The 27,373-nt window shown below is 35.5% G+C and overlaps 1 protein-coding gene and 1 long non-coding RNA gene across 2 annotated transcripts in view; both read right to left on the bottom strand.

The window, feature by feature from the left end:
- LOC142221542 (tetratricopeptide repeat protein 21B-like) overlaps window positions 1-21,194 on the bottom strand; it is a 420,560-nt gene extending 399,366 nt beyond the window's left edge. The window contains exon 1 of the mRNA XM_075291295.1: window positions 21,010-21,194. The gene's annotated coding sequence lies outside the window, so the exon portion shown is untranslated. The remainder of the gene's footprint in view (window positions 1-21,009) is intronic.
- Window positions 21,195-22,130: 936 nt separating this feature from the next.
- Window positions 22,131-22,800, bottom strand: LOC142240868 (uncharacterized). Its single transcript, XR_012723416.1, has 2 exons — window positions 22,402-22,800; window positions 22,131-22,344 (listed from the first exon to the last, which is right to left on the bottom strand). It is a non-coding gene; the product is annotated as an uncharacterized LOC142240868 (long non-coding RNA).
- Between the last annotated feature and the right edge of the window lie 4,573 nt (window positions 22,801-27,373).

Below are 27,373 nucleotides of genomic sequence, written 5' to 3' on the forward strand. Positions count from 1 at the left end.
TTATTGGAAATCTAGGCGCACCTAAATATTAGAAGGAACATGCTGAAATCGATAATATGATAAGGAAGATAATAATTTATATAGTTTATTTTTTAACCCTTTAGTTGTTATTGATCATAATTGTATGTCTAAGTTATGTTAGAATAAAACACACAAATAACAAAAACAAAATTCTTTAGTCTATAGCATAACTCAGAAAAATAAAATATTGAAGATTTTTTATAAGAAACGCATATTTTCTGTTATTTCAAAAAAAAAAAAAAAAACTAAATAAGATATGGGGGCGCAATATAACAGGTTGGCTGATAAGTCCCCGGTCTGACACATACATGGCGTCGCATGTATTAAATGCATAGTATTTTTATATAGTAGCAGCCTTCAACTGAATCGTGTCAAAATTTGAGGTCTGTAAGTCAATTAGTTTGTGAGATAGAGCGTCTTTTGTGAAGCAACCTTTGTTATTGTGAAAAAAAATTTTAAAAAAAATGAATTTCGTGTTTTGATAAAATACTGTTTTCTGAAGAGAAAAAAAATACGGTGGAAGCAAAAACTTGGCTTTATAATTATAATGACTTTATAATGAGCCCGAAAGAGGTGGTTACTGAAAAAAATCCACAAAATGATTTTGAATGACCGTAAAATGAAGTTGATCGAGATAGCAGAGGCCTTGAAGATATCAAAGGAACGTGTTGGTCATATCATTCATCCATATTTGGATATGCGGAAGCTCTGTGCAAAATGGGTGCCGCGCGAGCTCACATTTGACCAAAAACAAAAACGTGTTGATGATTCTGAGCGGTGTTCGCAGCTGTTAACTCTTAATACACCCGAGTTTTTCCGTCGATATGTGACAATAGATGAAACATGGCTCCATCACTACACTCCTGAGTCCAATCGACAGTCGGCTGAGTGGACAGCGACCGGTGAACCGTCTCCGAAGCGTGGAAAGACTCAAAAGTCCGCTGGCAATGTAATGGCCTCTGTTTTTTGGGATGCGCATGGAATAATTTTTATCGATTATCTTGAGAAGGGAAAACCCATCAACAGTGACTATTATATGGAGTTATTGGAGCGTTTGAAGGTCGAAATCGGCAAAACGGCCCCATATGAAGAAGAAAAAAGTGTTGTTCCACCAAGACAACGCACCGTGCCACAAGTCATTGATGCTTCCCCACCCACCGTATTCTCCAGATCTGGCCCCCAGCGACTTTTTCTTGTTCTCAGACCTTAAAGGGATGCTCGCAGGGAAAAAATTTGGCTGCAATGAAGAGGTGATCGCCGAAACTGAGCCCTATTTTGAGGCCAAACCGAAGGAGTACTACCAAAATAGTATCAAAAAATTGGAAGGTCGTTATAATCGTTGTATCGCTCTTAAAGGGAACTATGTTGAATAATAAAAACGAATTTTGACAAAAAAATGTGTTTTTCTTTGTTAGACCGGGGACTTATCAGTCAACCTGTTCTACATTTTTTGATTGAAATTTATTGCCTATATCAATTAATAATTTAATTGAACCAATCAAATAGTTGATTGACTTTTGTCGCGAAATTAATTAAAATTTTAATTGATTCAATTAAAACTGTGATTGAATTTTATGTTGAAAATCAATCACGTTTTTAATTGATTCAATCCAATTAATTGATTGATTAATTAAATTTTTAATTGAAAATCGTGTTGGTTTTCAATCAAAATGGGTGATTGATACTATCATTTTCGTGATTGAAGACATTTCATATTTGTTGCAGATATTATTATCACTTGATTGGGAATAGCCCAAAGCAAATCTTCACAAAGTTTGTATTTCTTAAAATGGATTATTAAAGAAAAATAATCGTGAAAAAATTACGATTTTAGCGGCTACGGGGAATAAATTTCAATCAAAAAATGTATATATTGCGCCCCCATATCTTATTTAGTTTTATTTTAAATAACCGAAAATATGCGTTTCTTATAAAAAATCTTCAATATTTTATTTTTCTGAATTATGCTATAGACTAAAGAATTTTGTTTGTGTTATTTGTTTGTTTTATTCTAACATAACTTAGACATACAATTATGATCAATAACAACTAAAGGGCTAAAAAAATAAACTATATAAATTATTATCTTCCTTATCATATTAACGATGTCAGCATGTTCCTTCTAATATTTAGGTGCGCCTAGATTTCCAATAAATCAGCAGTCTGTAAGCTAAATTAGTTTTTCTGAAAGTAAACAGAATAATTCGAATTTAATTTTGTTAAACATTAACTGCATAGAATATAAAGTTCCAGGTTGCATATTTATAATCTTCTTTTGCAGTTGTAGTCGTTTAGCATAAAAAGGTGTATTAAAGAGGTCGGTAATTTAATTTTAGTAACAATTCCTTTCCAAAATTTCCATACATTGACATCGTCTATTAATATATCAAAAGTGCTTTAAAAACGTGCTAACAACTTAAATTTCCAAATTCGGACTCGACTTCAAGTAGAAATTATTCTATGTATACGTTTTTAAAATAAAATGTTGAAAAACATCTTCTATTTTTTAGCGCTTCTTTGGTTTGTGGTCAAGATACAAAAACTCCACAAATTTAAAGACTATTTCATTAATTTGAAGAATTTTTTAGAATTGGACCTAGCCTTTTTTCAAGTAAAGATACCCATTTTTAAGTTGAATCACTTAACTATAACGACAAAACGACTTTATTGGCTTTTGGACAAGGAAAAAAGTTTATACACAGAAAAAAATTTCCGTAGTTAAACTAACGCTAAATTAAACTTATTTTTTGTTTTTCGCGTAAATTGAAAAACATGATTGGCGACATTCTGTCTGCTGCATTCAAAATGTGTGCATAAATATTTTGAACGCAACAATAAATCATAGCAAAGGGTTGAAATAAATAAGGATAGGTTAGGTTAGGTATAGTGGCAGCCTGATATTTCAGGCTCACTTAGACTATTCAGTCCATTGTGATACCACAGTGGTGAACTTCTCTCTTATCACTGAGTGCTGCCCGATTCTATGTTAAGCTCAATGACAAGGGACCTCCTTTTTATAGCCGAGTCCGAACGGCGTTCCACATTGCAGTGAAAGCACGCAGAGAAGCTTTGAAACCCTCAGAAATGTCACCAGCATTACTGAGATGGGATAATCCACCGCTGAAAAACTTTTTGGTGTTTGGTCGAAACTGGGTTTAAACCCACGACTCTCTGTATGCAAGGCGGGCATGCTAACCATTGCACTACGGTGTCTCCCTAAAATAAATAAAGTGTGAAACAACAAATGGCCACGTGGTAAAGGTTTGAAAAAATATATGACAGAACATATTGGAAATTACCTGTGTTTGTGTTTTGTGGTATTGTAAAAATGGAAAACAATCTACGTTTATTGGAGGTAATAAATTGTGAAATGTGAATACCGTTTTCCATTGAAGCTTGTTTACATTAAACGGCCTAAAATAATTTATTTTTTATTCATTTCTTTTAGTGACCAATTTTACTTCGTGAAATTGACCAATCAATCCCATCAACTCCATAATTTTATCAAATATATAAGAATATAAGAATATGTTTGCAATCAAAAGGTGGGTACCGTATTGATCTTTTAAAATTACAATTTTTTTTGTTTGTTTTTTTATTTTATCATGCACAACAAGATTTAGATCTTATAAATTAAAGTACATGAATTATATGATACAATTACGATATTCTCCACAACTTAATATAAATAACAAGTAAGGAAAGTCTAAATTCGGGCGGGGCCGACTATATTATACCCTGCACCACTTTGGTGATCTAAATTTTCGATACCATATCACATCCGTCAAATGTGTTGTTATAAAGGTTTGTCCCAAATACATACATTTGAATATCACTCGACCTGGACAGAATTTGATAGACTTCTACCAAATCCATAGACTCAAAATTTAAGTCGGCTAATGCACTAGGGTGAAACACAATGTTAGTAAAAAATATGGGAAACATTTAAATCTGAAGCAATTTTAAGGAAATTTCGCAAAAGTTTATTTATGATTTATCACTCGATATATAAGTATTAGAAGTTTAGGAAAATTAGATTCATTTTTACAACTTTTCGACTAAGCAGTGACGGTTTTACAAGGAAAATTTTGGTATTTTGACTATTTTTGTCGAAATCAGAAAAACATATATATGGGAGCTAATTCAAATCCCTGTGCAAAATTCCAACTAAATCGGAGTTAAAAATTGGCCTCTGTGGTCATATGAGTGTAAATCGGACGAAAGCCATATATGGGAGATATATATAAATCTGAACCGCTTTCAAACAAATTTGGCACGCATGGCTAAAATGCTAATTCTACGCCCTGTGTAAAATTTCAACTAAATCGGAGCAAAAATTTGGCATCTGTGATCATATGAGTGTAAATTGGGCGAAAGCTATATATGGGAGCTATATCTAAATCTAAACCGATTTCAACCAAATTTGGCACACTTAACGATACTATTAAACGTACTCCTTATGCCAAATTTGAAGCAACTCAGGGCAAAACTCTGGCTTTTGAAGCCACATAAGGGCAAATCGGACGAAAGATATATATGGGAGCTATATCAAAATCTGAACCGATTTGAACTAAATTTGGCACGCTTAACGATACCATTAAACGTAATCCTTGTGCAAAATTTGAAGCAAATCAGGACAAAACTCTGTCTTTTTTGCCCATATAAGTTCACATCGGACGAAAGATATATATCAAAATCGGAACCGATTTGAACCAAATTTGGCACGCTTAACGATACCATTAAACGTACACCTTGTGCAAAATTTTAAGCAAATCAGGGCAAACGTCTGGCTTTTGAGGCCATATTAGTCGAAATCGGTCGAAAGATATATATGGGAGCTATATCTAAATGTGAACCGATTTGGTTGATATTTTGCATATCTCACGAAAGCCCCAAAATATTTGGCTGCCCGAAATTTTGATCAAATACGTTGATAAATACGTCAATTATGGCCAGATCGGTGATAAATATATATGGCAGCTATATCTAAATCTGAACCGACTTTTTTCCAAAACAATAGCGATTGTCTTTGAGCCAATGTTAAACTCTGTGCCAGATTTGAGGACAATCGGACTTAAACTGCGAGCTGTACTTTGCACACAAAATTACATATACAGACAGACGGACATCGCTAAATCGACTCAGAATTTACTTCTAAGACGCTAAATCTAAATCTGAACCGATTTCAACCAAATTTAGCACGCATAGCTACAATGCTAATTCTACTCCCTGTGCAAAATTTCAATTAAATCGAAAGATTGGCCACTGTGGTCATATCAGTGTAAATCGGGCGAACGATATATGGGAGCTATATCTAAATCTGAACCCATTTCAATAAAATTTAGCACACTTGACTACACTACTAATTGTACTTCTAGTGCAAAATTTCAACCAAATCGGGGTAAAACTCTGGCTTCTGGGACCGTATTAGTCCATATCGGGCGAAAGATATATATAGGAGCTACATCTAAATCTGAACCGATTTCAATAAAATTTGGGACACTTGACTACAGTACTAATTGTTTTTCTTGTGCAAAATTTTAAGCAAATCAGGGTAAAACTCTGGCTACTGGGGCCATATAAGTCCATATCAGGCGAACTATATATGTGGGAGCTATATCTAAATCTGAACCGATTTCAACCAAATTGGGCACGCATAGCTACAATGCTAATTATACACCCTGTGCAAAATTTCAACTAAATCGGAGTAAACAATTGGCCTCTGTGGTCATATGAGTGTAAATCGGGCGAAAGCTATATATGGGAGCTATATATAAATCTGAACCGATTTCAATCAAATTTGGCACGCATAGCTACAATGCTAAATCTACTCCCTGTGCAAAATTTCAACCAAATTGGGCCAAAACTCTGGCTTAGAACCATATTAGTTCATATCGGGCGAAAGATATATATGGGAGCTATATCTAAATCAGAACCGATTTCAATCAAATTTTGCACACTTGACTATACTACTAATTGTACTCCTAGTGCAAAATTTCAACCAAATTCGCTAAAAATCTGGCTTCTAGGACCATATTAGTCCATATCGGGCGAAAGATATATATGGGAGCTATATCTAAATCTGAATCGATTTCAACCAAATTTGGCACGCATAGCAACAATGCTAAATCTACTCCCTGTGCAAAATTTCAACTAAATCGGAGTAAACAATTGGCCTCTGTGGGCATATGAGTGTAAATCGGGCGAAAGCTATATATGGGATCTATATATAAATCTGAACCGATTTCAATCAAATTTGGCACGCAAAGCTACAATGCTAAATCTACTCCCTGTGCAAAATTTCAACCAAATTGGGCCAAAACTCTGGCTTAGAACCATTTTAGTCCATATCGGGCGAAAGATATATATGGGAGCTATATCTAAATCTGAACCGATTTCAATCAACTTTTGCACAATTGACTATACTATTAATTGTACTCCTAGTGCAAAATTTCAACCAAATTCGGCCAAAAATCTGGCTTCTGGGGCCATATAAGTCCATATCAGGCGAAAGATATATATGGGAGCTATATCTAAATCTGAACCGATTTCTTCCAAAATCAATATGGTTCTATTCTGACCCAAATTAGGAACATGTGCCAAATTTGAAGGCGATTGGACTTAAATTGCGACCTAGACTTTGATCACAAAAATGTGTTCACAGACAGACGGACGGACGGACAAGCGGACAGACGGACATCGTTATATCGACTCAGGGACCCACCCTGAGTATTATTGCAAAAGACACCATGTGTCTATCTCGTGTCCTTCTGGGTGTTACAAACATATGCACTAACTTATAATACCCTGTTCCACAGTGTGGCGCAGGGTATAAAAATGTATAAGTATTAAAAAGATTCCAAATAATATAAAAAGGCAATTAATACAATTAAATTAAATTAATGGAAAAAAATAATAATAAGTAAATAATTAAATAAGCAAAGTTTAATTAAAATAAAATTTTGAATAGAGATATAACATTATGATAATTATTTTGTATAAAACAATAAGTAAAAAAAGAAAAAAAATAAGTAAAAGTTAGCATAGACGTGTATATTATATTAGATCTGGTTAAGATAAGTAATAAGTTTTTCCTTAAAAACATTTGCGTTGCTGTAGACTATGTGGAAGAACATTCCAGAGTCGCACTGCATTTATAAAGAAGTGCCATTCCGAAAACATGGATCGATACCGAAATGGAGTCAATGTCTTACCCCGATTGGATCTCGCAAATTGAAGCCTCTCGTAGAGAAATAAATAAGGCTGTGTTAGGTTAGGTATAGTGGCAGCCTGATATTTCAGGCTCACTTAGACTATTCAGTCCATTGTGATACCACAGTGGTGAACTTCTCTCTTATCACTGAGTGCTGCCCGATTCTATGTTAAGCTCAATGACAAGGGACCTCATTTTTATAGCCGAGTCCGAACGGCGTTCCACATTGCAGTGAAAGCACGCAGAGAAGCTTTGAAACCCTCAGAAATGTCACCAGCATTACTGAGGTGGGATAATCCACCGCTGAAAAACTTGTTGGTGTTTGGTCGAAACTGGGTTTAAACCCACGACTCTCTGTATGCAAGGCGGGCATGCTAACCATTGCACTACGGTGTCTCCCTAAAATAAATGAAGTGTGCAACAACAAATGGCCACGTGGTAAAGGTTTGAAAAAATATATGACAGAACGTATTGGAAATTACCTGTGTTTGTGTTTTGTGGTATTGTAAAAATGGAAAACAATCTACGTTTATTGGAGGTAAGAAATTGTGAAATGTGAATACCGTTTTACATTGAAGCCTGTTTACATTAAACGGCCTAAAATAATATATTTTTTTATTAATTTCTTTTAGTGACCAGGTTTATTTCGTGAAATTGACCAATCAATCCCATCAACTCCATAATTTTTATCAAATATATAAGAATAAAGGAATATGTTTGCCATCAAAAGGTGGGTAGCGTATCGATCTTTGAAAATTACAAAAAAAATTTTTTGTTAGTTTGTTTTTTATTTTATCATGCACAACACAATTTAGATCTTATAAATTAAAGTACATTAATTATATGATACAATTACGATATTCTCCACATCTTAATATAAATAAAAATGTATAAGTATTAAAAAGATTCCAAATAATATAAAAAGGCAATTAATACAATTAAATTAAATTAATGGAAAAATAAAAAAAAAAATAATAATAAAAATAAATAAATAATTAAATAAGCAAAGTTTAATTAAAATAAAATTTTGAATAGAGATATAACATTATGATAATTATTTTGTATAAAACAATAAGTAGAAAAGAAAAAAATTAAGTAAAAGTTAGCATAGACCTGTATATTATATTAGATCATGAGTTAAAAATTGGCCTCTGTGGTCATATGAGTGTAAATCGGACGAAAGCCATATATGGGAGATATATATAAATCTGAACCGCTTTCAAACAAATTTGGCACGCATGGCTAAAATGCTAATTCTACGCCCTGTGTAAAATTTCAACTAAATCGGAGCAAAAATTTGGCATCTGTGATCATATGAGTGTAAATTGGGCGAAAGCTATATATGGGAGCTATATCTAAATCTAAACCGATTTCAACCAAATTTGGCACACTTAACGATACTATTAAACGTACTCCTTATGCCAAATTTGAAGCAACTCAGGGCAAAACTCTGGCTTTTGAAGCCACATAAGGGCAAATCGGACGAAAGATATATATGGGAGCTATATCAAAATCTGAACCGATTTGAACTAAATTTGGCACGCTTAACGATACCATTAAACGTAATCCTTGTGCAAAATTTGAAGCAAATCAGGACAAAACTCTGTCTTTTTTACCCATATAAGTTCACATCGGACGAAAGATATATATGGGAGCTATATCAAAATCGGAACCGATTTGAACCAAATTTGGCACGCTTAACGATACCATTAAACGTACACCTTGTGCAAAATTTTAAGCAAATCAGGGCAAACGTCTGGCTTTTGAGGCCATATTAGTCGAAATCGGTCGAAAGATATATATGGGAGCTATATCTAAATGTGAACCGATTTGGTTGATATTTTGCATATCTCACGAAAGCCCCAAAATATTTGGCTGCCCGAAATTTTGATCAAATACGTTGATAAATACGTCAATTATGGCCAGATCGGTGATAAATATATATGGCAGCTATATCTAAATCTGAACCGACTTTTTTCCAAAACAATAGCGATTGTCTTTGAGCCAATGTTAAACTCTGTGCCAGATTTGAGGACAATCGGACTTAAACTGCGAGCTGTACTTTGCACACAAAATTACATATACAGACAGACGGACATCGCTAAATCGACTCAGAATTTACTTCTAAGACGCTAAATCTAAATCTGAACCGATTTCAACCAAATTTAGCACGCATAGCTACAATGCTAATTCTACTCCCTGTGCAAAATTTCAATTAAATCGAAAGATTGGCCACTGTGGTCATATCAGTGTAAATCGGGCGAACGATATATGGGAGCTATATCTAAATCTGAACCCATTTCAATAAAATTTAGCACACTTGACTACACTACTAATTGTACTTCTAGTGCAAAATTTCAACCAAATCGGGGTAAAACTCTGGCTTCTGGGACCGTATTAGTCCATATCGGGCGAAAGATATATATAGGAGCTACATCTAAATCTGAACCGATTTCAATAAAATTTGGGACACTTGACTACAGTACTAATTGTTTTTCTTGTGCAAAATTTTAAGCAAATCAGGGTAAAACTCTGGCTACTGGGGCCATATAAGTCCATATCAGGCGAACTATATATGTGGGAGCTATATCTAAATCTGAACCGATTTCAACCAAATTGGGCACGCATAGCTACAATGCTAATTATACACCCTGTGCAAAATTTCAACTAAATCGGAGTAAACAATTGGCCTCTGTGGTCATATGAGTGTAAATCGGGCGAAAGCTATATATGGGAGCTATATATAAATCTGAACCGATTTCAATCAAATTTGGCACGCATAGCTACAATGCTAAATCTACTCCCTGTGCAAAATTTCAACCAAATTGGGCCAAAACTCTGGCTTAGAACCATATTAGTTCATATCGGGCGAAAGATATATATGGGAGCTATATCTAAATCAGAACCGATTTCAATCAAATTTTGCACACTTGACTATACTACTAATTGTACTCCTAGTGCAAAATTTCAACCAAATTCGCTAAAAATCTGGCTTCTAGGACCATATTAGTCCATATCGGGCGAAAGATATATATGGGAGCTATATCTAAATCTGAATCGATTTCAACCAAATTTGGCACGCATAGCAACAATGCTAAATCTACTCCCTGTGCAAAATTTCAACTAAATCGGAGTAAACAATTGGCCTCTGTGGGCATATGAGTGTAAATCGGGCGAAAGCTATATATGGGATCTATATATAAATCTGAACCGATTTCAATCAAATTTGGCACGCAAAGCTACAATGCTAAATCTACTCCCTGTGCAAAATTTCAACCAAATTGGGCCAAAACTCTGGCTTAGAACCATTTTAGTCCATATCGGGCGAAAGATATATATGGGAGCTATATCTAAATCTGAACCGATTTCAATCAACTTTTGCACAATTGACTATACTATTAATTGTACTCCTAGTGCAAAATTTCAACCAAATTCGGCCAAAAATCTGGCTTCTGGGGCCATATAAGTCCATATCAGGCGAAAGATATATATGGGAGCTATATCTAAATCTGAACCGATTTCTTCCAAAATCAATATGGTTCTATTCTGACCCAAATTAGGAACATGTGCCAAATTTGAAGGCGATTGGACTTAAATTGCGACCTAGACTTTGATCACAAAAATGTGTTCACAGACAGACGGACGGACGGACAAGCGGACAGACGGACATCGTTATATCGACTCAGGGACCCACCCTGAGTATTATTGCAAAAGACACCATGTGTCTATCTCGTGTCCTTCTGGGTGTTACAAACATATGCACTAACTTATAATACCCTGTTCCACAGTGTGGCGCAGGGTATAAAAATGTATAAGTATTAAAAAGATTCCAAATAATATAAAAAGGCAATTAATACAATTAAATTAAATTAATGGAAAAAAATAATAATAAGTAAATAATTAAATAAGCAAAGTTTAATTAAAATAAAATTTTGAATAGAGATATAACATTATGATAATTATTTTGTATAAAACAATAAGTAAAAAAAGAAAAAAAAAATAAGTAAAAGTTAGCATAGACGTGTATATTATATTAGATCTGGTTAAGATAAGTAATAAGTTTTTCCTTAAAAACATTTGCGTTGCTGTAGACTATGTGGAAGAAGATTCCAGAGTCGCACTGCATTTATAAAGAAGTGTCATTCCGAAAACATGGATCGATACCGAAATGGAGTCAATGTCTTGCCCCGATTGGATCTCGCAAACTGAAGCCTCTCGTAGAGATAAGGAGGTTTCCGAGTATATATAATTGTATGAAGAAACAAAATAGTCCTGTATTTAAGCAGATTTTCCAAAGACATACCGTAGAGCAACCTACAGTACCGGGAGATATGTTCGAAACGATTAAGTCGATACACATATCTAATTATATTGTTATATAAAACATTCATTTTCCTTTTACTTGCAGCATCATATCTCGCAAATAGCTCACATCCATATAATAAACTCGGAATAATCACACATTTCGCCAAAAGAATTCGAATATTTAGTGGAGTTAGGTGCTGGATATGCCACAAAGACCTTAGTTTTGAATATGCCTGTCCTATAACATTATTCATATGGTTCGTCCAAGTAAGAATGCTGTTTAACGTAATGCCCAAGTTCTTCACTGAGTTCACAATCTCTATCCTCTGGCCGTTGAGAACGATATCGATATCACTTGGAAGTTGAAAACCGCGTTTACCCAAAACAAGACATTTGGTCTTCCTCGGGTTAAGGTAGAGACCGTTTGCTGTCGCCCATCTCTGAACTGTGGTCAGATCGTCATTTAACAAAGTAGCCTTATCGTAAATTGTCCCAGAATCCCCTTTTATGTAGAACTGAACGTCATCGGCATACATGTGTATCCTACAACAGTTCAAACGCAATGGAAGGTCGTTGATATAAACGGAAAAAAGCAGGGGGCCAAGAACAGATCCCTGGGGAACACCCTTTAAACATGAACGAACATCAGAGACACATGTCCGATTATGCACAGACTGTGTTCGTTCACTTAAATAAGAATTCAGCAGGCGGACAGAACGTGAAGAAAAATTGAAGAACTTTCCCAATTTCAACCACAATAGGGAATGATTGACGGTGTCGAATGCTTTCGAATGGTCCAGTAAAACAAGAAACCCAACCTTACCACTGTCTAATTCAGTCCTCAAATCCTCACACACGTCCGTTAGGGCAGTGAGACAGCCATGTCCTGGGCGGAAACCTGATTGTCTAGTCGGTATCAAAGAGAATTGCGTCAAGTGTCCCATCATCTGATCATGCAATAACTTCTCAAAGATCTTGGAGATATACGGCAGAAGCGCTATTGGACGATATTCCGTTACAGACTTTGGAAGAGGAATCACCTTGGCATGCTTCCAACTCTTGGGGAAAGAGCTGGTGGTGAGAATGGTGTTGAAAATATAAGTGATATATCTTACAATGTATGGCAGTAGTATCCTCAGAAACTTTGGATCTATCCCGTCACCTCCTATCGCGTTAGACCTCACACCCGCAAAAGCCCGTAAAACATCAGACACCCCCACACAATTAAACTCAAATCCGTATAAGTCGTCAGAATGAATAATCTCACTAAGGTCGTCATCATAAAAGGAAATATCAATGTCAGTCGTTGGTGTCTTAGTAAAAGATTCGTTTAGCTCATTAACATCAATTCTACAGTCAGATATATTGTCTTTTATCAGTCTCCATTTAGCCCTTGATTCAACAGCAGAACTAAAACGGGAAGAATAGTAACGCCTCTTTAATCATGGAATTTACACTACTCCTGATTGCACGGAATTCGTCCTTCAGAGCAAGCGATTTGAAACGTTTCCACTTCATGTAGGCTATATCCCTCCTCTCTATGGCACATCTAATTCCACTGTTGAACCACGGTTTCGACTTCGGAGTTATACGTTTCGTCCGAGTAGTTTCAGTTTTCTTAAAACCAAGAGCGGTATGGGTTTGTTGGAAGATTCACCTTGAAGTTGCGAAGTAGCATTGGCTTGAATTGCATTTTTGTTTTACCTGCTTTTTTCAGCTTGAACCCAAGTAGAGAGCAGTATATCTGATAGATAAACTAATGAGCTCAATTATGTAATGGTAAAAAGTTCTTTCTTTTGGATTTAAAAATATGAAAAATATCCGAAAATTATAAAAATATGTATTCTCCATTTATAGTTTTTCTATTTCCAGAATTTGCAAAGTATTTTCAATATAACACCAAATATTACATTGTTTTGCTATTATTTTTGACTTTGATTAGTTCACATTTTAATAGACGATTTTAATGTGTGGAAATTTTGGAAAGGAGTTGTTACTAAAATTAAATTACCGAGCTTTTAATACATTTTTTTATGCTAAACGAATACAATTGCAAAAGAAGTTTATAAATATGCAACCTGGAACTTGATATTCTATGTAGGTAATGTTTAACAAAATTAACTTTTAATTGAACAAAATTAAATTCGAATTATTCTGTTTACTTTCAGAAAAACTAATTTAGCTTACAGACTGCTGATTTATTGGAAATCTAGGCGCACCTAAATATTAGAAGGAACATGCTGAAATCGTTAATATAATAAGGAAGATAATAATTTATATAGTTTATTTTTTAATCCTTTAGTTGTTATTGACCGTAAATGGATGTCTAAGTTATGTTAGAATAAAACACACAAATAACAAAAACAAAATTCTTTAGTCTATAACATTATTCAGAAAAATAAAATATTGAAGATTTTTTATAAGAAACGCATATTTTCTGTTATTTCAAATAAAACTAAATAAGATATGGGGGCGCAATATATACATTTTTTGATTGAAATTTATTGCCCATATCAATTAATAATTTAATTGAACCAATCAAATAGTTGATTGGTTTTTGTCGCGAAATTAACTAAAATTTTAATTGATTCAATTAAAACTGTGATTGGATTTTATGTTAAAAATCAATCACGTTTTTAGTTGATTCAATCCAATTAATTGATTCCGTGACAAAAGTTAATTAAATTTTTGATTGAAAATCGTGTTGGTTTTCAATCAAAATGGGTGATTGATACTATCATTTTCGTGATTGAAGACATTTCAATTAAAAAAGTGATTGAATCCGCGATTTTCGTGATTGAAATAAAAAAAAATGTGTATTGGTACGCAATAAAATGAAATGAAACCATTACAACTTGATTGAGAATAGCCCATAGTAATCTTTTATAAAGTTTTTATTCTTTAAAATGGATTACACACAAAAAATTATCACCAGAATTTTTTCAAATAAACACTTAATTGAATTTGGAAACGGATTCAATTAATATGTTAATTGATTCAATTAATTATATAATCAAATCCGATTAAAAACCAATTAAAAAAATGATTGATATTTGCTACGTTTCCAATTAAAATATTAATTGATTCAATCAATTTATTAATAAATTCGGAAATAATTTGCAATTACAAACGTGATTGAAAAATTTTACGTTTCCAATTACACATGTGATTGATCCAATCACCTTTGTGATTGAAATTGAATAATTTTGAGCAATGAGTATAATTCTCATCTACGTCGTGGCTGTGGGAGAATATAAACTCGGGGTTTTTGGGCAACGAGCAAGGAGTCCCGAAAGCCGAAGGGTATTGAACACGACGAGTGGCACGACCGCAGTCAGTTCACACTAAGCGACAGGAACTCTACCCCCGCACTAAGTGTTTCGGCATTTAGCTTGCTTCCGCACTAATAGCTTCGGCTAATAGCTTGCTTCCGCACTAGTAGTTTCGGCTATTAGCTTGCTTCCGCACTAATCGTTTCCAGACGATTAGCATGCTTCCGCACTAATAGCTTCGGCTATTGGCTTGCTTCGGCACTAGTAGCTTCGGCTATTAGCTTGCTTCCGCACTAATCGTTTCCCGACGATTAGCTTGCTTCCGCACTAATAGCTTCGGCTATTAGCTTGCTTCCGCACTAATTATTTCGGCAATTAGCTTGCTTCCGCACTAGTAGCTTCGGCTATTAGCTTGCTTCCGCACTAGTAGCTTCGGCTATTAGCTTGTTTCCGCACTAATAGCTTCGGCTATTAGCATGCTTCCGCACTAATAGCTTCGGCTATTAGCTTGCTTCCGCACTAGTAGCTTCGGCTATTAGCTTGCTTCCGCACTAATCGTTTCCAGACGATTAGCATGCTTCCGCACTAAAAGCTTCGACTATTAGGTTGCTTCCGCCCTAGTAGCTTCGGCTATTAGCTTGCTTCCGCACTAATCGTTTCCCGACGATTAGCTTGCTTCTGCACGAATAGCTTCGGTATTAGCTTGCTTCCGCACTAATCGTTTCCCGAGATTAGCTTGCTTCCGCACTAATTATTTTGGCAATTAGCTTGCTTCCGCACTAGAAGCTTCGGCTATTAGCTTGCTTCCGCACTAATAGTTCCGACTATTAGCTTGCTTCCACTAGTAAAGGGTGATTTGTTAAGAGCTTGATAACTTTTTTAAAAAAAAAAAACGCATAAAATTTGCAAAATCTCATCGGTTCTTTATTTGAAACGTTAGATTGGTCCATGACATTTACTTTTTGAAGATAATTTCATTTAAATGTTGACCGCGGCTGCGTCTTAGGTGGTCCATTCGGAAAGTCCAATTTTGGGCAACTTTTTCGAGCATTTCGGCCGGAATAGCCCGAATTTCTTCGGAAATGTTGTCTTCCAAAGCTGGAATAGTTGCTGGCTTATTTCTGTAGACTTTAGACTTGACGTAGCCCCACAAAAAATAGTCTAAAGGCGTCAAATCGCATGATCTTGGTGGCCAACTTACCGGTCCATTTCTTGAGATGAATTGTTCTCCGAAGTTTTCCCTCAAAATGGCCATAGAATCGCGAGCTGTGTGGCATGTAGCGCCATCTTGTTGAAACCACATGTCAACCAAGTTCAGTTCTTCCATTTTTGGCAACAAAAAGTTTGTTAGCATCGAACGATAGCGATCGCCATTCACCGTAACGTTGCGTCCAACAGCATCTTTGAAAAAATACGGTCCAATGATTCCACCAGCGTACAAACCACACCAAACAGTGAATTTTTCGGGATGCATGGGCAGTTCTTGAACGGCTTCTGGTTGCTCTTCACTCCAAATGCGGCAATTTTGCTTATTTACGTAGCCATTCAACCAGAAATGAGCCTCATCGCTGAACAAAATTTGTCGATAAAAAAGCGGATTTTCTGCCACTGATTTTGGTAATAAAATTCAATGATTTGCAAGCGTTGCTCGTTAGTAAGTCTATTCATGATGAAATGTCAAAGCATACTGAGCATCTTTCTCTTTGACACCATGTCTGAAATCCCACGTGATCTGTCAAATACTAATGCATGAAAATCCTAACCTCAAAAGAATCACCCTTTAGGTTCTTCAAGTAGTTTGTAATTTTGTTACTAACCTAACAACAAATCAACAATCAACACCGAATCGCCACACCACCCGGATTATCAACATCATCAACATATCCCGCATTACCGGAATCATCAACATATGCCGCATCACTCGAATCATAAACATCAGCCAACCACCGACAGCCGACCAAACCAACACAACCGACTTATCGACACCGGGCAGCCACCGACGGCAAACCACCATCACCACCACCGAATCAGTATCCGATTAGTCAACGACGCCGAATCGTCTACGACAATCCCGAACCATCAACCGAATCACCAACCGATCGTCACCGAACAATCACCGACACCGTATCAGCGACTTTAGCGGAACCAAATCGTCAACAACCGATCCGCCGTCATCTTTACTAAGAAGGTACATAATAAATCGCCAACTCCCCATCATACCTTGCAAACATAAGCATTATACGTATATAAGGTCAAATAAATAAAGTTCGTACTACTATTATTGTATAAATACCACCAGATCGTGTGTTCTTAATTTAAGGCTTGTGGGTCCTTAAAGTTGATCCTGGACGACCACTGATCTACCTCAGCCGACGACAAAACCACGTTACAATTTGTATTATAATACTTTTTTCTACACTAATATCGCTGGTTTTTGTTTGTCTCGTGTGATTTAGATCCAACAATTTTGGATAAGATCCCCAATAAATCGAGCTCGATAGGTTAGGTGGGTACAATTTCAATTAAGCAAGAAAAAATTGAAGCAAAGTGGAATCAGCTCAACTGATTCTAGTTCATTTGTGTAGATTTCCTAGTGCATAGTGGTAGTACCCTAAATTTAACGTTTAAGTTTTTCATCTATTTTATTTATTATAATAGATAGCAAGACAATTTGAAATCTCGATAGTACAATATATATATTAATTCCTTGAATAAAATGTAATTTGTATGTGAATTTAAAATGAACGATATGGTTTAATAATTTCGTAAGGAAAGGTAAGGGTGTTTACCGTCATGATTAAAGGGGCCGCCTAAACTCAAAGGCGTCCAATGGGGATGGTTCTATAAGGCCATCCACAGGGAGGGCAGAATGGGGTCCAAAATCATCACGACCCCACCATCAAGTCAAACAGTCTCGGGCAGATAATTCTACGTTTATGAATGGTGGTAATAGTAAGTATTTTATTGTGATCGATAGAGTTCAGAGTGGTTATGGTAGCGAAAAGAATCTACGCAAGACTGAGCTAACGCCGGAGCGAACAACATTACCAAACAGTCGCAATGTGCTACTAAAAAAACAAAGATGTTTTTAGAACTTTTGGGTATTTATTTAATTTGAAGCATTATTAATTTTATCTAAATGCCAGTTATCTTACTTTCATTCAATTCATTTTGATCGGTAATGACTTTCAAATATTTCAAAATATGTTTTTTCAGAGGAGAAAATGAATTTGTCTAGATTACATTTGGAAATATTAATATTTTGAGGGTGCCTATTTCCTATTTTAATTATCAGTGTTTTTGTGAATACAAAGGTTTTTAATGACATCTTTATCATGTTCAGAAATTCTGCACTCGTCGCTAGACTTTTCAAAGAATACCCTAAATACCAATATTGATTGAAAAAGGATAAATACCACCTTCATAGCAATCAAATTTTATATTTTATAAGCTTTTGACAGTCTAATTAGAATTTTTGTATGTAAAGTTGTCAATTAAACTCAAAAAAGCACCAAATGAAAACGCAAGAAAGCACCAAGTTGGTGCTTTTTTTAAAAGGCACTAAAAATGCAATTTGGTCCGTTTTGGTCCAAAAAACACTAAATTTGGTGCTAAAAGCACGCTGTAGTATATAGTTGTTACTTAAAATATTTACAGAATTCCGAAAATTTCGTGATCCCAAAAACTTACGGAAAATCTCGGGATCCCGGGATTCTACATTTTGAAATCCCGAATCCCGGGATTTATAAATATCGATCCTGAATGACAGCCCTAGTCGGTCGGACAAAATTTTTATTTAAAATTTTCTCTTTAAAATGTACTATTTATACCAAAAACGCAATTTCATTCATTTCGTGAAAAATTGCTATCAGAATTAACAAAAATATAAAGGAAAATACCGATTTTCAGATGTTGATATCTCAAAAAATAATCTTTTCCGACAATTTGTTTACTTCACATTTTCGCTTAAAATCACTTCTCATACACTCAAAAAAACATTTCTTTGTTTTTAACCACTTTGGCTAAAGTATATTTTTTCCATTGACAGAAACGAATTTACGTTGCTGTTTTAGCAGTTTTTTTGCTAAACCAACAAACTGCAGACATTCTGCAGAAAAGTCAGTAGTTTGATGAAATTTTCTGCTGATCCGAATAAAATTATAAATTCGCTCCGGTCAAATGGACAATAGTAAAATGGTACACATTATATAACTACATTACATTAAACATTGAAAACAAACTATTATGAAAAAACATTTGTGAACAAGCCACGATTCGCGAATACAAAGGGAGCAGCGCAGCTATGTTTCCATTAAAATAAAAAAGCCTAGTTTTCGAGTTATCGACATTTGAAAATCGGTATTTTCTTTTATCATTTTCTTAATTCTGACAGCAATTTTTCATGAAATGAATAAAATTCCGTAAAATATTAAGTAAAAATTTTGTCGGAAGAGCGTAGTTTTCGAGATACAGACCCTTAAAAATTGGGTATAGGCGGCCGGCCATCGGCAGGGATTTGAGACTTTCTCCTATGGGCAGGATCCAAAGTGGGCTAACGCGAACCCAAAGAGGACAGGTAGCCGGCCTTCGGCCGGGGTTTGAGACTTTCTCCTATGTACAGAGTCCAAAGTGGGCTAATGCGAACCCAGGACTTCTCCGGGTCCATGTTATTCTTAATATATTACTTTTAGGATGATTATGTGCGATGGATACTAAATCCAATATACGTGGCAATGAAAACTTTAGGAGCCTGTAACTCCGAAAATAGGTCTTTCCGTCAAAAAATGGTATATTACATTTTGTGTTTAGAATCGAAAAGTCTACACGCTGGCCAAAGATTGGACCAATCGGGCCACTTGTACTAACAGGTTGGCTGATAAGTCTCCGGTGACACATAGAGTCAATTAGTTTGTGAGATAGAGCGTCTTTTGTGAAGCAACTTCTGTTATTGTGAAAAAAAGGAAAGAAAGGAATTTCGTGTTTTGATAAAATACTGTTTTCTGAAGGGAAAAATACGGTGGAAGCAAAAACTTGGCTTGATAATGAGTTTCCGGACTCTGCCCCAGGGAAATCAACAATAATTGATTGGTATGAAAAATTCAAGCGTGGTGAAATGAGCACGGAGGACGGTGAAAGCAGTGGGCGCCCGAAAGAGGTGGTTACCGACGAAAACATCAGAAAAATCCACAAAATGGTTTTGAATGACCGTAAAATGAAGTTGATCGAGATAGCAGAGGCCTTAAAGATATCAAAGGAACGTGTTGGTCATATCATTCATCAATATTTGGATATGCGGAAGCTCTTTGCAAAATGGTTGCCGCGCGAGCTCATATTTGACCAAAAACAACAACGTGTTGATGATTCTGAGCGATGTTTGCTGCCGTTAACTCGTAATACACCCGAGTTTTTCCGTCGATATGTGACAATGGATGAAAAATGGCTCCATCACTACACTACTGAGTCCAATCGACAGTCGGCTGAGTGGACAGAGACCGGTGAACAGTCTCCGAAGCGTGGAAAGACTCAAAAGTCCGCTGGCAAAGTAATGGCCTCTGTTTTTTGGGATGCGCATGGAATAATTTTTATCGATTATCTTGAGAAGGGAAAAACCATCAACAGTGAATATTATATGGCGTTATTGGAGCGTTTGAAGGTCGATATCGCGGCAAAACGGTCCCATATGAAGAAGAAAAAAGTGTTGTTCCACCAAGACAACGCACCGTGCCACAAGTCATTGAGAACGACGGCAAAAATTCATGAATTGGGCTTCGAATTGCTTCCCCACCCACCGTATTCTCCAGATCTGGCCCCCAGCGACTGGCGGAAAAAATTTGGCTGCAATGAAGAGGTGAACTGAAACCTATTTTGAGGCAAAACCGAAGGAGTACTACCAAAATGGTATCAAAAAATTGGAAGGTCGTTATAATCGTTGTATCGCTCTTGAAAGGAACTATGTTGAATAATAAAAAGGAATTTTGACAAAAAATAATGTGTTTTTCTTTGTTAGACCGGGGACTTATGAGCCAACCTGTTAAAGTAGATTTAAGCCTGCTACCGCCGTCCTTTTTTAAGCAAAAAAAAAAAAACTACTGTTTTACCAAACATTTTTGCTAGTATGAGTAACTAAATTTTTTGGGTGTACTACATAGAAATTAAATGACAACAGGTTAACACATCAAAAAATAAAAAGTTGCTCACATTTTCAGATAATATATTTCAGGAATTGTTGATATACGACCTTAGTAAGTGTAATATAGGACCATCGATTTCGGGAACAAGAAGATTACGAGGAAATATTACCCGAGTTTCTCAAGGCAGAGCAATTAACTTAATACGGACAGGTGCACCGAAGAGTGCCATGACAACAAAACAACCTGCGTGAAGATAGCGACCTCGCTAACTTTCGATAACAGGGTTATCGAAAAAATAACAGGGTGACACAGAGACTGGCTTAATATAAGAAGGACGAACAGAATATTACCACCTGCGTGAAGATAGCGACGTCGCTAACTTTCGATAACAGGGTTATCGAAAAAAATAACAGGGTGACACAGAGACGACAAAAACTGAATTAATATAAGACGGACAGACAGAATATTTAATGAAATTTATTTATTTCCGTGCTTAAAAACGATTTATACACAGAATATGGTAGAGAACACCTTTACCTACAATTTGGTGTGCCACATGTGCCTGTTCAATGTTATTTAGCTTGGTTATTATTGGGTACTGGTGGTCAGGACACTATTTCCCATGTGGAGTCCAGGAATGGACTTCGTACACAAAAGTGACAACGGATATTGATAGAGGGCATCAATACCTACAATTTGGTATACCACATGTATCTGGGAAACGCCGAGTGTAGAACAAAATTTTCCAGAAACTGTTGGACGCACTGGGGGTCAGGACAGTATTTCCAGCGCTGAGGCCAGGAATGGACTTCGTACACAAAAGTGACAACGGAACTTGGTAGAGGACATCAATACCTACAATTTGGTATACGACATGTATCTGGGAAACGCCGAGTGTAGAACAAAATTTTCCAGAAACTGTTGGACGCACTACGCTGCCAACATTTTTTGAATTTGGGGACTCTTTTGAGAATCCCCACTACGTCGAAAACAATCATATACGACATCAAAAACTCGTCGGAAAAGCGCCGTCACTATTGAGAAGTTGTACCACGCCAAGTTACTACAAAAATGTTTCGCATGAGTGCAATTATTAGGTGCCTTTATAGATCAATTTAGAACGACGCCAATAAGGGACCCTCCAAACAATCAGAAAAAGTGCATTTTAAGATAGTTGTAAAAGAATCATTGTGGTCGAGTAAAACACGTTTGTTTAGATATTTATTAATTTGATTAAACATTTACAAATTCTTAAAAATATAACATTTATACCACTATCACATTACATTTAACAAAATTTTTGGCATTAATGATGATGTTGAGTTACAAGTAGCGAGTTACATGTTGCTGCGTCTATCAACCAGTGTTTTTATTCCATGGAGGCAGCGTGTCTGTAAAATATCTGAAAAACAATCACTTTATTCCATTTGGAAAATCACCAAATTGTTCACCAATATACCTTTCACAATTTTAAGCGTATAATCTATGTTTTCAGAACTTTATTTTCGTTTTCATTTAATTAAAATATAACAAGCTGGTTGCGCTTGGCGTTTCACAAAAAAATGTTTTTTTTTTTTAACAGTAGGGATGGCAAATTACTTGCATGTACTTTTTGATGTACCTTTTCATGATGGTTGAAGTGACATTTACGAGTCTGTGGTAACGATGAGGTTGAAATGGAACTTTGAAATGCTGGCAGGGTAGTGGTCAGGACAGTATTTCCAGCGCTGAGGCCATGAATGGACTTCGTACGGAAAAGTGACAACGGATATGGATAGAGGGCATCAATACCTACAATTTGGTATACCACATGTATCTGGGAAACGCCGAGTGTAGAACAAAATTTTCCAGAAACTGTTGGACGCACTGGTGGTCAGGACAGTATTTCCAGCGCTGAGGCCAGGAATGGACTTCGTTCACAAAAGTGACAACGGAACTTGGTAGAGGACATCAATACCTACAATTTGGTATACCACATGTATCTGGGAAACGCCGAGTGTAGAACAAAAATTTTCCAGAAACTGTTGGACGCACTGGTGGTCAGGACAGTATTTCAAACGTTAAAGCCAAAAATAAACATTAAACACGAAAAGGAAAACATAACTTAAAATGGGATTTAATAACTTAAATTCTTTCATATGTACAAAGATCATTTATTACATATTTACAATTAATATCATGTTTTTTCTTTTCAATAATTATTGTGATGACATGTCGATCGTGCAAAGGGTGCATATTTAAAGCACGTGTTTCGTAAGTTATCTTGGTAACTCTGCTAAAAGTGTTATAACACATAACAAAATGGCGGACTGGTGTATAACAGATTCCATGGCATATGTGTGTAAGGTAGTTGCACTTAAAGAACTCATTACACATATTTTTGTTTTCATTAAAAATGTAGATTATTAATCACACATAAAATAAATAAATTGATTTACAGGAAGAATAAAATACTTCCTGCGAAAATTGAACACAATTGTACTTCACATTTTGAGATTTGGACAAAGCGTTGTTAAAACTAGGAAAATTTATTGCCTTGGTGTACTTTATAACTACAACTCAAGAAATTGTACTCTCTCATAGAAGAAAAACTGAACCAAATGTAAAGGAAAAACTATTAGCGCCAAATCATTACCATTTTTACCATACAGTAGTTCTTTTTGACAACTTTTGGGAACCGTACTAAAAAATTCTTTTGCTTTAGTTCATATTGAACTTATATGTACGGTCATTGAACTTTATATCCACGTTTGGTTCATAGAATGTTTGATACATACTTAAAACAAGTAAAAAATCAATGGGCTGTGGAAAATTTGGGTGTAGTATTAATATGAAAATGCTATTTGCAAATCTCGAAAAAGTAAAATTGCAATGAGGACGTACTACGGTACTATGTTCACACTAGATATGAATGGTTATATAATTCGATATCTCACTTTTGTATTGAAAGACAAAATTCTCGAAAACGAAAGATTTCAAGCACAATGTGAACGTAGAATCATACTACGTTCACATTGTTAATATTTTTTTATTTGTAAATTTAAGCTGTCTTAGCAAAACAACTTATTTTTAACTTATTTGTAGTGCAAAGAAATTATTTGTTTGTTGTTAAATTTTATTATGTTTTGGAAATTTTCCAAAACCCCATAATTTTTTTCTTGTTTTAAGTATGTATCAAACATTTTATGAACCAAACGTGGATATAAAGTTCAATGACCGTACATATAAGTTCAATATGAACTAAAGCATAAGAATTTTTTAGTACGGTTCTCAAAAGTTGCCAGAAAGAAAATGGTAAAAATGGTAATGATTTGGCGCTAATAGTTTTTCCTTTACATTTGGTTCAGTTTTTCTTCTATGAGAGAGTACAATTTCTTGAGTTGTAGTTATAAAGTACATCAAGGCAATAAATTTTCCTAGTTTTAACAACGCTTTGTCCAAATCTCAAAATGTGAAGTACAATTTTGTTCAATTTTTGCAGGAAATATTTTATTCTTCCTATAAATCAATTTATTTATTTTATGTGTGATTAATAATCTACATTTTTAATGAATGTAGTTTATTCTACCCATAAATCAATTTATTATTTTATGTGCAATTAATAATCTACATTTTTAATGAAAACAAAAATATGTGTAATGAGCTCTTTAAGTGCAACTACCTTACACACATATGCCATGGAATCTGTTATACACCAGTCCGCCAGTCCGCCATTTTGTTTTGTGTTGTAACACTTTTAGCAGAGTTACCAAGATAACTTACGAAACACGTGCTTTAAATATGCACCCTTTGCACGATCGACATGTCATAACAATAATTATTGAAAAGAAAAAACATGATATTAATTGTAAATATGTAATAAATGATCTTTGTACATATGAAAGAATTTAAGTTATTAAATCCCATTTTAAGTTATGTTTTTCTTTTCGTGTTTAATGTTTATTTTTGGCTTTAACGTTTGATATAGTGTCCTGACCACCAGTGCGTCCAACAGTTTCTGGAAAATTTTATTCTACACTCGGCGTTTCCCAGATACATGTGGTATACCAAATTGTAGGTATTGATGTCCTCTACCAAGTTCCGTTGTCACTTTTGTGTACGAAGTCAATTCCTGGCCTCAGCACTGGAAATACTGTCCTGACCACCAGTGCGTCCAACAGTTTCTGGAAAATTTTGTTCTACACTCGGCGTTTCCCAGATACATGTGGTACACCAAATTGTGGGGAATAATGTCCTCTATCCAGCTCCGTTGTCACTTTGTGGTCGAAGTCCATTCCTGGCCTCAGCGCTGGAAATACTGTTCTGAGCACCAGTGCGTCCAAGAGTTTCTGGAAAATTTTGTTCTACACTCGGCGTTTCCCAGATACATGTGGTATACCAAATTGTAGGTATTGATGCCCTCTACCAAGTTCCGTTGTCATTTTTGTGTACGAAGTCAATTCCTGGCCTCAGTGCTGGAAATACTGTCCTGACCACCAGTGCGTCCAACAGTTTCTGGAAAATTTTGTTCTACACTCGGCGTTTCCCAGATACATGTGGTATACCAAATTGTAGGTATTGATGTCCTCTACCAAGTTCCGTTGTCATTTTTGTGTACGAAGTCAATTCCTGGCCTCAGCGCTGGAAATACTGTCCTGACCACCAGTGCGTCCAACAGTTTCTGGAAATTTTTGTTTTACACTCGGCGTTTCCCAGATATATGTGGTATACCACATTGTAGGTATTGATGCCCTCTATCAATATACGTTGTCACTTTTGTGTACAAAGTCCATTCCTGGCCTCAGCGCTGGAAATAGTGTCCTGACCACCAGTGCGTCCAACAGTTTCTGGAAAATTTTGTTCTACACTCGGCGTTTCCCAGATACATGTGGTATACCAAATTGTAGGTATTGATGGCCTCTACCAAGTTCCGTTGTCATTTTTGTGTACGAAGTCAATTCCTGGCCTCAGCACTGGAAATACTGTCCTGACCACAAGTGCGTCCAACAGTTTCTGGAAATTTTTGTTCTACACTCGGCGTTTCCCAGATACATGTTGTATACCAAATTGTAGGTATTGATGCCCTCTACCAAGTTCCGTTGTCATTTTTGTGTACGAAGTAATAACCAAGCTAAATAACATTGAGCAGGCACATGTGGCACATTAAATTGTAGGTAAAGATGTTCTCTACCATATTCTGTGTAAAAATCGTTGTTTTTAAGCACGGAAATACATAAATTTCATTAAATATTCTGTCTGTCCGTCTCAATTAATTCAGTTTTTGTCGTATCTGTGTCACCCTGTTATTTTTTCGATAACCCTGTTATCGAAAGTTAGCGACGTCGCTATCTTCACGCAGGTGTGAATGACTCGACTTTCATTCATAGTGTATGTAAGCAAAGTTGACAGCACGGTTGGTATGTGTAGCGTAGTTGTGAATATATAAAGTAACCAATCGAAAGAATAATTAAAATATATTAAATACAAAAACAAAAGACGTAAGTAATGTGCCGTGTCCGAGCTATGTAAAAAAACGTTTATGCGCCTAAACTGCAAAAATTAAATATATTAATCTTGTAGTGTGTGTGAGCATGTGTGTTGGTGTAGCAAAACCAATCAATCTAACAACAACATTACACCGGCATCTGAAGCGGCATATCAACCTAACCGTCATAAACAATAAACACCTATCCAGTGTTGCCAATTTGGTGCTTTTAGCACCAAATTTAGTGCTTTTTGATTTCTAAAAAGCACCAAATTGCATTTTTAGTGCCTTTTCAAAAAAAGCACCAACTTGGTGCTTTCTGGCATTTTCATTTAGTGCGTTTGGTGCTTTTTTTATTTTGAACAGTATTAAGTTTAATTGATACAAAAATTTTGACTAGACTTTCAAGAGCCGAAGAAACTCAAATTTATTGCCAAATATAGAATTTGATTGTTATGAAGTTGGTATTGATTATTTTTTAATTAATATTGTTATTTAGGGTATTCTGTAGGAAAGTAGAGCGATGAGTGTCGAATTTTTGAATTTGGTAAAGATGTCATTAAAAACGTTTGTATTAAATTCACAAAAGCACGCACAACTGAAATAAGCAATAGACTCCTTCCATATAAAGATGAAAAACATCACTGATCAAAATGAATTGGACGAAAGCATTAAAACTGATCAAGGTGTATACTTGAATAGCGGTTCATAATGGTGAGTACTAAGTTTGAGTTTTGCCGCTAAAGTGAAAACTGTCTCAGTAAAAATGGCCATAAAATTATGCATATTTGCTGCAAATTTTATTATAACTTGATGGGGAATAGCCAAAAGCAAATTTTCACAAAGTTTGTATTCCTTAAAATGATTTATTAAAGAAAAGTAATTGTGAAAAAAATGACTATTTTATATTTTAGCGGCTAAACTCGATCTTAGTACCCACCTTAACTTCTTGAAATTCAATTCACAA

The sequence above is a fragment of the Haematobia irritans genome, chromosome 1, assembly GCF_050003625.1.
Source record: "Haematobia irritans isolate KBUSLIRL chromosome 1, ASM5000362v1, whole genome shotgun sequence".
Classification (NCBI taxonomy): domain Eukaryota; kingdom Metazoa; phylum Arthropoda; class Insecta; order Diptera; family Muscidae; genus Haematobia; species Haematobia irritans.